This window comes from Nycticebus coucang, unplaced genomic scaffold (genome assembly GCF_027406575.1).
Source record: "Nycticebus coucang isolate mNycCou1 unplaced genomic scaffold, mNycCou1.pri scaffold_54, whole genome shotgun sequence".
Lineage (NCBI taxonomy): Eukaryota > Metazoa > Chordata > Mammalia > Primates > Lorisidae > Nycticebus > Nycticebus coucang.
The window spans coordinates 499773-509314 of NW_026515584.1; the positions used below are offsets into that span (position 1 = coordinate 499773).

Here is a 9542-nt window from a genome sequence, read left to right on the forward strand (position 1 = left end):
CAGCAAACCCAAAGCCAATAGTATATTGAATGGAGTAAAATTGAAAACATTTCCACTCATATCTGGAACTAGACAAGGATGCCCACTGTCACCACTGTTATTCAACACAGTACTAGAAGTCCTAGACTTCTCAATCAGGCAAGAGAAGGGGATCAAGGTTATTCAAATAAGGACAGAAGAGGTCAAACTCTCACTTTTTTAGATAATCTTATACCTGGAAAACCCCAGGGACTCAAATATGAAGCACTTAGAAGTGATCAAGGGATATAGCAGTGTCTCGGGATACAAAATCATTACCTGTGAATTAGTAGCTTTTATATATACCTACAATAGTCAAGCCAAAAATATGGTCAAGGACTCTATTCCTTTTACAGTAGTGCCAAAGAAGATGAAATACTTGGAAATATATCTAGCAAAAGATGTGAAACATATCTGTAAAGGGAACTATGAAACCTTGAGAAAAGAACTAGCCGAAGATGTTAACAAATGGAAGAACATACCATGCCCATGGCTGGGAAGAATCAACATGTTAAAATTTCCATAATACCCAAAGAAATCTATAGATTCAATGCAATACCCATCAAAGCACCAATGTCAGACCTTTAAGATCTTGAAAAAATAGTACGTCAATTCATATGGAACCAGAAAAACCCTATTAGTAAATAAAATTCTTAGAAATAAAAAGAAATCTGGAGGCATCACGTTGCCAAATTTTAGGTTATACTCCAAGTCTATCGTGATTAAAACAGCGTGGTACTGGCAGAAAAACAGAGATGTAGATATATGGACTAGCATAGAGTATCTATAAAGGAACCCAGACACATTGTCACTTTTCCTTTGATAAGCGACAGATGGTGAAGGATATTCAGTTCTTTCCCACTTCAAAACAACCACAGCTCAACCTCAGAGAGACCCCAGGTGGACAGCCCATGTCTAGAGTTCTCAACAGATTGACCTGGACAGTACAATCACTACCTGGTAGGGAGAGATCAAAGGGTCTCTTAATTCCTAGATAGTAGAAATCCACAGACATTTACAGCCAACATACACAAGAGGATGGAGACTGCCCCCTCCTGTGTATGACCAATTCTGAAAAGATCAGTAGCCACAGTTAGGACTAAGGTATCAGCACTTCCAGCCTTGTAAGTCTGAACTGGAAATCAGTTCATTTACCCTTGAAAGTCCAAACATGGTGTCAGTGCCCAGCCCTTTAAAGTCCAAACCAGGCATCAATGACTGCACCCTTTGAGAGTCCACACTCCCACAGGCAAAAGTCCCAACCAGAAGTCAGTGGCTTCACCCTTGAATGTCCAAATCACGGTCAGCACCCCCACCCATTAAACTCCCAATCTGAAGGTTTTTACTTTGATAATATCCAAGTAATGTATTTTTGGTGTTGCTTCAATTGCCTGGAGGGGTCCCCTCATAAAGGATACTGCCAGGTGAATTTCTTCAAGGGTTTGCCCTGCACTCTCTCAAAGTATCTTTATAGTGTGATGTCTTACGTTTAAATCTTTTACCTAGATTTGTTGATGGCATCAAAAATTAACATATGAGTTCTCCTGAAGTCTGTACACACAATGCTGGTGTTAAATTGCTTAAACACTAACACGCCTGAAAAAGCCAAGTTCTTGACTTGAGGCTTCATCAGAAGGTCTTGTGGTCATTGCAGTTGGCTGCCCAGTGGCCAAACATCTCTCAGATCTCACAGTACGGGCGTTCCTCACTCTGACTGCCATGGTGTGTAGAGTGGGGAGGGTCATCAGACATCTGTGTCTGGGTAGGACAATCCTCTGTGTCATGCAGCTCAAAGCAGTCACAAATGTCACAGAAGAGGCAAGACTTCTTCTTAGACTGTTTCTCCTGGTCAGCACTGTCATAATTGTTGAGCTCATCCCCATTCCCATTGAGGGCTGCTTCTGACATCATCTCTACCTTCATCTTGAGATCTTGATTCTTCCTTTGAAGGTCCACTATTACTGAATTCAGGAAATCAATCTGACTCTCCTGGGCTCTTTCATCCTCTTCTGCCTGAGTATCAGTATTACCTGAGGAGCTGTTGAGCTGCCTCTTGTTTTCTTTGAGTTGAAGCTCCAAGTTCTTTACCTTGAGCTCAAGCTTCACCTTATCGGGCTCTAGAGACTGAACAACTGAATGCAAGGACTTGGCAGAGGCGTTTTCTCTCCTGAGCACTGTGACCTCATTCTCAGTTTTTCCAGCTCTGCATCCTTTTCTGTGAGTAAGGCACTAGTTATACTGATGGATTTTTGCAAGGAGGCTTTTTCTTCATCTGCATCTTTTATGTACTTGGATTCTCTTTTTTTCATTTCTAACAACTGATTATTGAGCACAGATCTTTCCTCTTCCAGCTTTCGATGACTTGTGACTTCGTCTCTGCTTCTCCCCAGCTCCTCGGCAAGTTTAATGTTCTCTTCTTGCAATGCTGACTTCTGTTTATAGACTTCAGGAGAACTCATATGTTATTTTTTGCTGCCATCAACAAATCTAAGAAAATATTTTGTTCTTCACAAATCACACTTTAGTCTCCCCTTATAAGTTAGATTGATAAATTAAATAATTAGTAGGTGAGTTTTCACCTCTTATTTTGTTTTCTTAAGTTTGAAGACATTGCACCAGATGCCATTACATTCTTTGTCCCTCATAAAAAAAATCCCTACCCATACAATACCTTATTTAAAGTAACTAAATTATGCCATTACTTTTCGTATTTGCACTAAAATGTTTCCAGGCTGCATTTGTATATTTCGGTTTTTGGTTAAGCTTTGACACTGGAATGAGTTGAAAAAAATGTGCCATTTTGCATTTTAATCTACTCATTTAAAAGTATTTTATTCAAAGAAATATCTGAGCTTTTTTGCACTACCTGTTATCAGTAGTGCCTTTATTTCAGGCTTTATAATACTTAGGTGTGATTATAAAATCATGAAACAGGTAAAGGGAGGGGGAAGCCCCCAACTGCTGTGGGGACATTTTATAATCTATATGCTGCATCCGCTTTCTTTACTGTGTTTTGTTTATTGGTTTTGCATAATTTTAGCTTATAGATATATGTGTATATTTTTTTAAAAGCTATATTTTGGGAAAAACCATATACAATGTGTCTTTCTTTTCAGGTATTTACCTTTATGAAAATGAAAACACTTAAAACGATCATCTGAACATAAAAGACTAGTCCAAAAAATAGCATCATAAGGCTTTGCAATTATTTTTTCCTTTTGTTTTCATTTTGTTTCTTTACCAAATTCTAATAACTGGAAGAAGTTTCTCCAAAACATTTTTCCTTCTCTAGCAGATATCCCCAGCAATAAATTAATTTAATAATAAGCCAGTATAAAAAACCTAAATTAACCAGTTAATCTATAATCTTCTTTTACAAGTTTAACAGTTTTTAGATGAATGTATGATGAGAAATTCAATGTTAATAATTTTGGATTTTCTTATCACAAAAAATAAAATGAAGGACCTCAACCAACAGAACAGTCTGTCAGCCAGTTTGAATCTATTTATCTTCATTTGAATGTCTTTTAGAATATGTAAAAAGTAATAAAATGCATCTTCCATGCTACATGTATAGTAAGAACTTCTATAATTGTATATATGCTTTTGATGTATTTTCCCCTGAAGATTATCAACTGTGTTTGACAAGTGAATATTAAGTTAATCTGTTAACAATTGAAATTTGGGGTTATAAACATAATAGGAGTTGTTTCACAAACAGAAAACATGTAAAACAGTATTGAAATTTGAGAAAAGAAGTGTTCTGTATCTACTTTAACAAACGGTTATGGTAAAAAAAAAAAAATCTTTTACCTAGTAAGATTCAATTTTTGTTAATGGTGAAAGGTGTGGATCCAGTTTCAGTCTTCTACATGTTGCCAGCCAATTACCAGCACCATTTGTTAAATAGGGAATCTTTGCCCCAATTTAAATTTTTGATAAGCTTATCAAAGATCGAATAACAATAGTATCTGGGTTCATTTCTTGGTTCTCTATTCTGTTCTATATAGCTACCTCTCCATTTTTGTGCCAGTACTATGCTGTTTTGATCACTATAGATTTATAGTATAGTCTGAAATATGATAGCATGATTCCTCCTGATTTGTTTTTATTTCTGAATATTGTCTTGGCTATTAGATTTTTTTTCTGATTTCATATAAAATTAGGTACTATTTTTCCAGATCTTTAACGTATGAAAGTGGTGCTTTAACAGGGATAGCATTAAATTTGTATATTGCTTTGGGTAAAATGTACATTTTAACAAAGTTGATTCTTCCAAGCCATGAGCATGGGGTATGTTTTTCCATTTGTTAATGTCTTCAGTTAGTTCTTTTCTCAGAGTTTCATAGTTCTCTTTATAGAGATCTTTCACATCCTTTGTTATGAATTCCCAAATATTTCATCTTTGGCACTATTGTAAAAGGAATAGAGTCCTTGACTGTTTTTTTCAGCTTGACTATTACTGGTATATATAAAAGCTACTGATTTGTGAGCATGGTTTTTGTATCCTGAGACACTGTTATAATCCTTGATCACTTCTAAGAGTTTTACAGTTGAGTCCCTGGGGTTTTCCAGGTATAAAATCATATTATCTGTGAAGAGTGAAAGTTTGATCTCTGAGCTTCTGGACAGCTATGAACACAGCAAGTAAAGCAAGCCGACAGCCCTCAGAATGAGAGAAGATATTTGCAGGTTATTTTTCTGACAAAGGCTTAATAACCAGAATCCACAAAGAACTTAAAATTATTAAGAAGAGAAGAACAAGTGATCCCATTTCATTGTGGGCAAGAAAATTGAACAGAAGCTTCTCTGAAGAAGACAAGCATGTGACCTACAGACACATGAAAATCTGCTCATCATCTTCAATCATCAGAGAAATGAAAATCAAAACCCCTTTGAGATATCATCTAACTCCAGTAAGAGTAGCCCACATCGCAAAATCAACGAACTACACGTTAGTGTGGATGTGGAAAGAAGGGAACACTTCTGCATTGCTGGTGGGAATGGAGGCTAATATGTTACTTTTGGAAAGAAGTTTGGAGAACACTTAAGGAACTAAAGGTAGACCTGCCGTTCCATCCTGCAGTTCCTCTACTAGGTATATATCCAAAAGACTAAAAGTAATTTTACAACAAAGATATTTGCATCAGATTGTTTATTGTGGCTCAATTCATAATTGGCAACTCATGGAAGAAGCTCAAGTGCCTTTGAATGGATTAATAAATTGTGGTATCTGTATATCCTGGAATATTATGCAGCCTTTAAAAAGATGGAGACTTTACCCCTTTTATGTTTACATGGATGGAGGTGGAACATATTCTTCTTAGTAAAGTATCTCAAGAATGTAAAAAAAAAGTATCCAGTGTACTCAGTACTATTATGAAACCAATTTATAATCACGCACATTTTCATATGAAAGACAAAACAGAAATATAGCCCAGGATGAAGGAGGGGAAGGGAAAGGGTGGTTGGAGGGTGGGAGGGTAAAACAGTGAGACCTCGTCTATCATGCATATTGCAAGGGTACATATCAAACCCATTAAGTGTAGAGTACAAATGTCTTACCACAATAATTAAGTGAAGTGAAGGCTTTGTTAACAAGTTTTATGTAAGGATTCTAAATTGTATATAAAATCAGCACATTATATCCCATTAATGCATTAATGTATACAGTTATGATTTAATAAAAATAAAGAAGGGGAAAATTTAAAATAAATAAAGTCCCAATTAGGTAGTAATGGCTCTGTCTTAACAGGGGTCAGTACCTCTGCACCAGAATCAGTGGCTCCATCCTTAAAGTCTGAAAAGAGGTTAGTGCTACTGCCCTCAGTGCAATGTCGCATGCATTTCTTTCTCCCAAATGTCCCTCTCTTCCCATTCCTCTCTGCCTCTACTGAAGTCACTGTTTCCCAGCTTCTATCCATATAATGAATGCGCAGACCACCAAGGGAATGGCCACACACTCTGAGCTCTGCAGGAGGTAGACCTTCAGACTGCCAGACAAGGGGGAAAGCTTGGAATGAAAGTTCAGAATTGCAGGAAGAGTATTTATTTTCATGCTGAGCAGGATAATGCCTAGGCTTATGGGGGGGCCACTCTGGAGGAGGAAGAGGCCCAGTATTTAGCAGCTCTCACTCTCACTCAGGGGGTAAAATGAGAGGTCTTTTGTCCCCTTCTCACTTGCAGAGAAAACAATGCAGCATGCCTCCTGCTTTGGGGAGGAGACTCTTTTTCTCCTGGCAACAGGCTTTCTACCTGGAATTTGTTCATTAGCACCTCTTTCTTGGAATCACAGGTTTACACAGCTGGTATCATGTGTGCTTGTCTATTTTTTTTTCCTATCTCAGCTCCCCTCTTTCAGTTTCAGAGGCCAAATCTGTCCAGAATCTCCCCTTCTGGTCAGGAGCCTCTGGGGAAACTTGCCTCTAGTGGGCCATCTTCCTGCCCACCTCTGTCGAGTACTTTTAAGAGAATAAATTCTAAATGGCTGCATAAAGCCTGAAATATTAGAAGAAAACTAATCAGGTACTGCTCGTTAGTATACAGTAAACCTTTCTAGTTTTTAGCCTTCTTCCTCTAGGCTGCCTGGAGCAGTTGAAACCTTAAATACAAAGGGTTTAAAATGAAAAACATCCAGCCTGGGACAGGTGTCCACATTTCAGTTTGTGATCTGTTTCACTGCAGGAGTTTTGCTGAAAGTGAAAAAGTCATACCTGGTGCTCTTCTGTGTGTCTTCCCGTCAGGCCTTCCTAGAGCCCAGAGTTAGCCCTTTCTTCTTGTCCTCATGGAACACAGCTTGTGTGTGAATCCAGATTTAAGCCTTAAAATAATGATGGTCTCCAGTTGATTGATGCTTTCCTCCAGGAACAAGATATCACTGGGACCGATGAACTTGCATTCTTGGATTGTTTGATGGATTCACAGATAACCTGGGTGATATTACTTTTCAGTAATAATGCAGTTGACACACTGCTTTCCAGTCAGTGGTAAGGTACATTTCTTCATGTTTTTATGTACATTTTCTTTTTCTGAATGCTCTTTGGTGACCACCACTTTGGTTTTGGCACTGGATGCTAAATCCACAGAACCACCATTCCTTTTATCATCATCCCAGAAATTGTCCAGTTAGCCAGGTCACTTTATCTGGAAACCTGCATTGTTCCTATCATTGTTAGATTGACATGTCCCCCTCTAATCATTGCAAATGATTCATGGCTGGAGAAAAAAGACATGTTAATATGCTGTTTAGGATATTGCATCCTCATTGATAAGTGACATATGTTTGTAATTTCCCCCTTATAATAATATATTTTCTCCAATTTTATTTATTTATTTTTTTTTGTAGAGACAGAGTCTCACCTTATCACCCTCGGTAGAGTGCCATGGCGTCACACAGCTCACAGCAACCTCCAAATCCTTGGGCTTAGGCGATTCTCTTGACTCAGCCTCCCAAGTAGGTGGGACTACAGGCACCCGCCACAACGCCCGGCTATTTTTTTGTTGCAGTTTGGCCGGGGCCGGGTTTGAACCCGCCACCCTCGGCATATGGGGCCGGCGCCCTACCCGCTGAGCCACAGGCGCCGCCCTATTTTCTCCAATTTTAATATCAGGTGTACACAGATCAAGTAGAATGATCTTGAAGTATTTTTTTCTTTTTCTATCATCTATAAGATTTGGCATGATCTGTTTTTCGAAATTATCTTTTACTTTTATTTATAAATATCAGTTGTCTATTTTTTGAGACTTAAAAAAAATAATAAGTTAACTAATGATTCCATCCTGAATCTGAGTCAAAGCATTATATTATAGACATACTCTTATCCGACAATGTGAATGTTACTTTGCATTATTATCAATTATTGCTTAATATTTTGATGTAGCAATTGTCTGATTTCTTTTCTGAATGTATTTATGTTCATTCATTCTTTACGAGGTATTTCTTTCTAGTCCTTATCTTAAACATTGTTATTGTTATTAAATTTTAAGCCTTTTTAATTTTGTGAAGGCAAGAAAATGGAAACCTAATAAACACATGTATATTATGTAAAAATAAACAAATAAAAAAAGAATAACAGCTGTTTCCCTGCCTGCATTGATTAGATCTTCATTGGCTTCGTGTTGTATTGGATATGGACCATGCCATCCTCAAACTCAAGAGCTGCCCACTCAATGATACGTTCCCTTATATCATCTCCAGGTTTCCCAAATTTGGCTTTTCCATTTACATCTTTGTGAATTGATAAACACTCAATTATTTTCTCATTGTTTTTTCCCTTTATAAGGTGAGATACCTAAATCTGAGGAATATGAATGTCTTCTGGAGCAAATGTGCCAATATCCACAATTTCTCCAACCTCTACCACTGTTATTGCTGCAGCTTTGCTCATTGGAAAATTGAAATTCCTCCTGATTTTCCTGAAAATTACATTTCCTGCTCATTCTGCCTTCCAGGCTTTCACCAAAGCTAAAGCCCCTGTAATTGCTTCCTGCACAGTAAAGCACTGACCACTGAACTCCCTCACCTCTCTTGACCTGCTGGCAGTGATGATGCTAAAATCTTTTTTGTATTTGATTGGAATCCTCCTTCTTATAACAGGATCCCATACTTTGTGCTGGTGTTAAATACAGAAACCCCAGCCCCACCTGCAGGAATCTTCCCTGCAAGTGCACCCTGAGGTGTCAGCTCTACTTCTAATTCACCAGATAAGTACTGTCATTCCAATTCTGCGTTTTCTCCCCACTGGAGTAGACCATACATTTTATCTGCTTGTATCGAAGTCCAAAGTTGTCAACCTTTGCATGGTTGCTAACTGCAGCTAGTCCTTTTACTCCAGTAAGGTTCTCTGGAATTCCACACAGACCAAAACCACCAATCAGAACTGTTGCACCATTGGGTTTGTGTTTTACAGCTTCCACTGGAGTACTGGTAGAAAAATTGCAAACACGTCCCTGGGACCAGGCACCCCAGAGGCATGGGAAGAGGCACAGAACCACAGCCCACAGGAGAGTAGTTTGAAGGCAGCCATCTGTGAGCTGGAGCACATCTGAGTATGTCAGTGTGCCTGGCCCAGGTTGCCGCCAAGTCACTGGGAAGGAACCGCCTACCAGGTGCTTGAATGTGCATCCAGTAACATCCTTGAGGCTGCCTGTACAAAGGGCCAGCCACACACTGCCTGCTGCTGGTTTATAAATAAGTGAGGCTGGGAGGGGTCCTCACTGGGGAGTGGAGGCTCTTGTCACAGTGTGGGCTGGTTGCAAAGGTTCATGGCCTCATAGTGGCCGGTTACTCTCCTGGATCTTGATGTGTTTGAGGCAGCTGTGCTGAAGTGCCCTTGGCCCTGCAGCCCCTAGGCCAGCCTTTCAGCTTTGATGGGGTGCAAATGGCCATCTTCCACTAGGTCAGCAATGATCCTTGGCCTGGGGTTCAGTGTCCTCCAGGGATGGGGTGGGGGTGTCCTGAGGGGCTTGCTACTTTTCCAAGCCATTGTGCTGTGAATGTGTGAGCTGAGGAGGGAGCATGCTTT

General features: G+C 39.1%; 2 pseudogenes; both read right to left on the reverse strand.

Annotated features, from left to right (window-relative positions):
• Positions 1-1647: 1647 nt before the first annotated feature.
• LOC128579440 (CAP-Gly domain-containing linker protein 1-like) lies at positions 1648-2477 on the reverse strand (annotated as a pseudogene).
• A 4480-nt stretch (positions 2478-6957) lies between these two features.
• Positions 6958-9044, reverse strand: LOC128579447 (succinyl-CoA:3-ketoacid coenzyme A transferase 1, mitochondrial-like; annotated as a pseudogene).
• Positions 9045-9542: the final 498 nt, after the last annotated feature.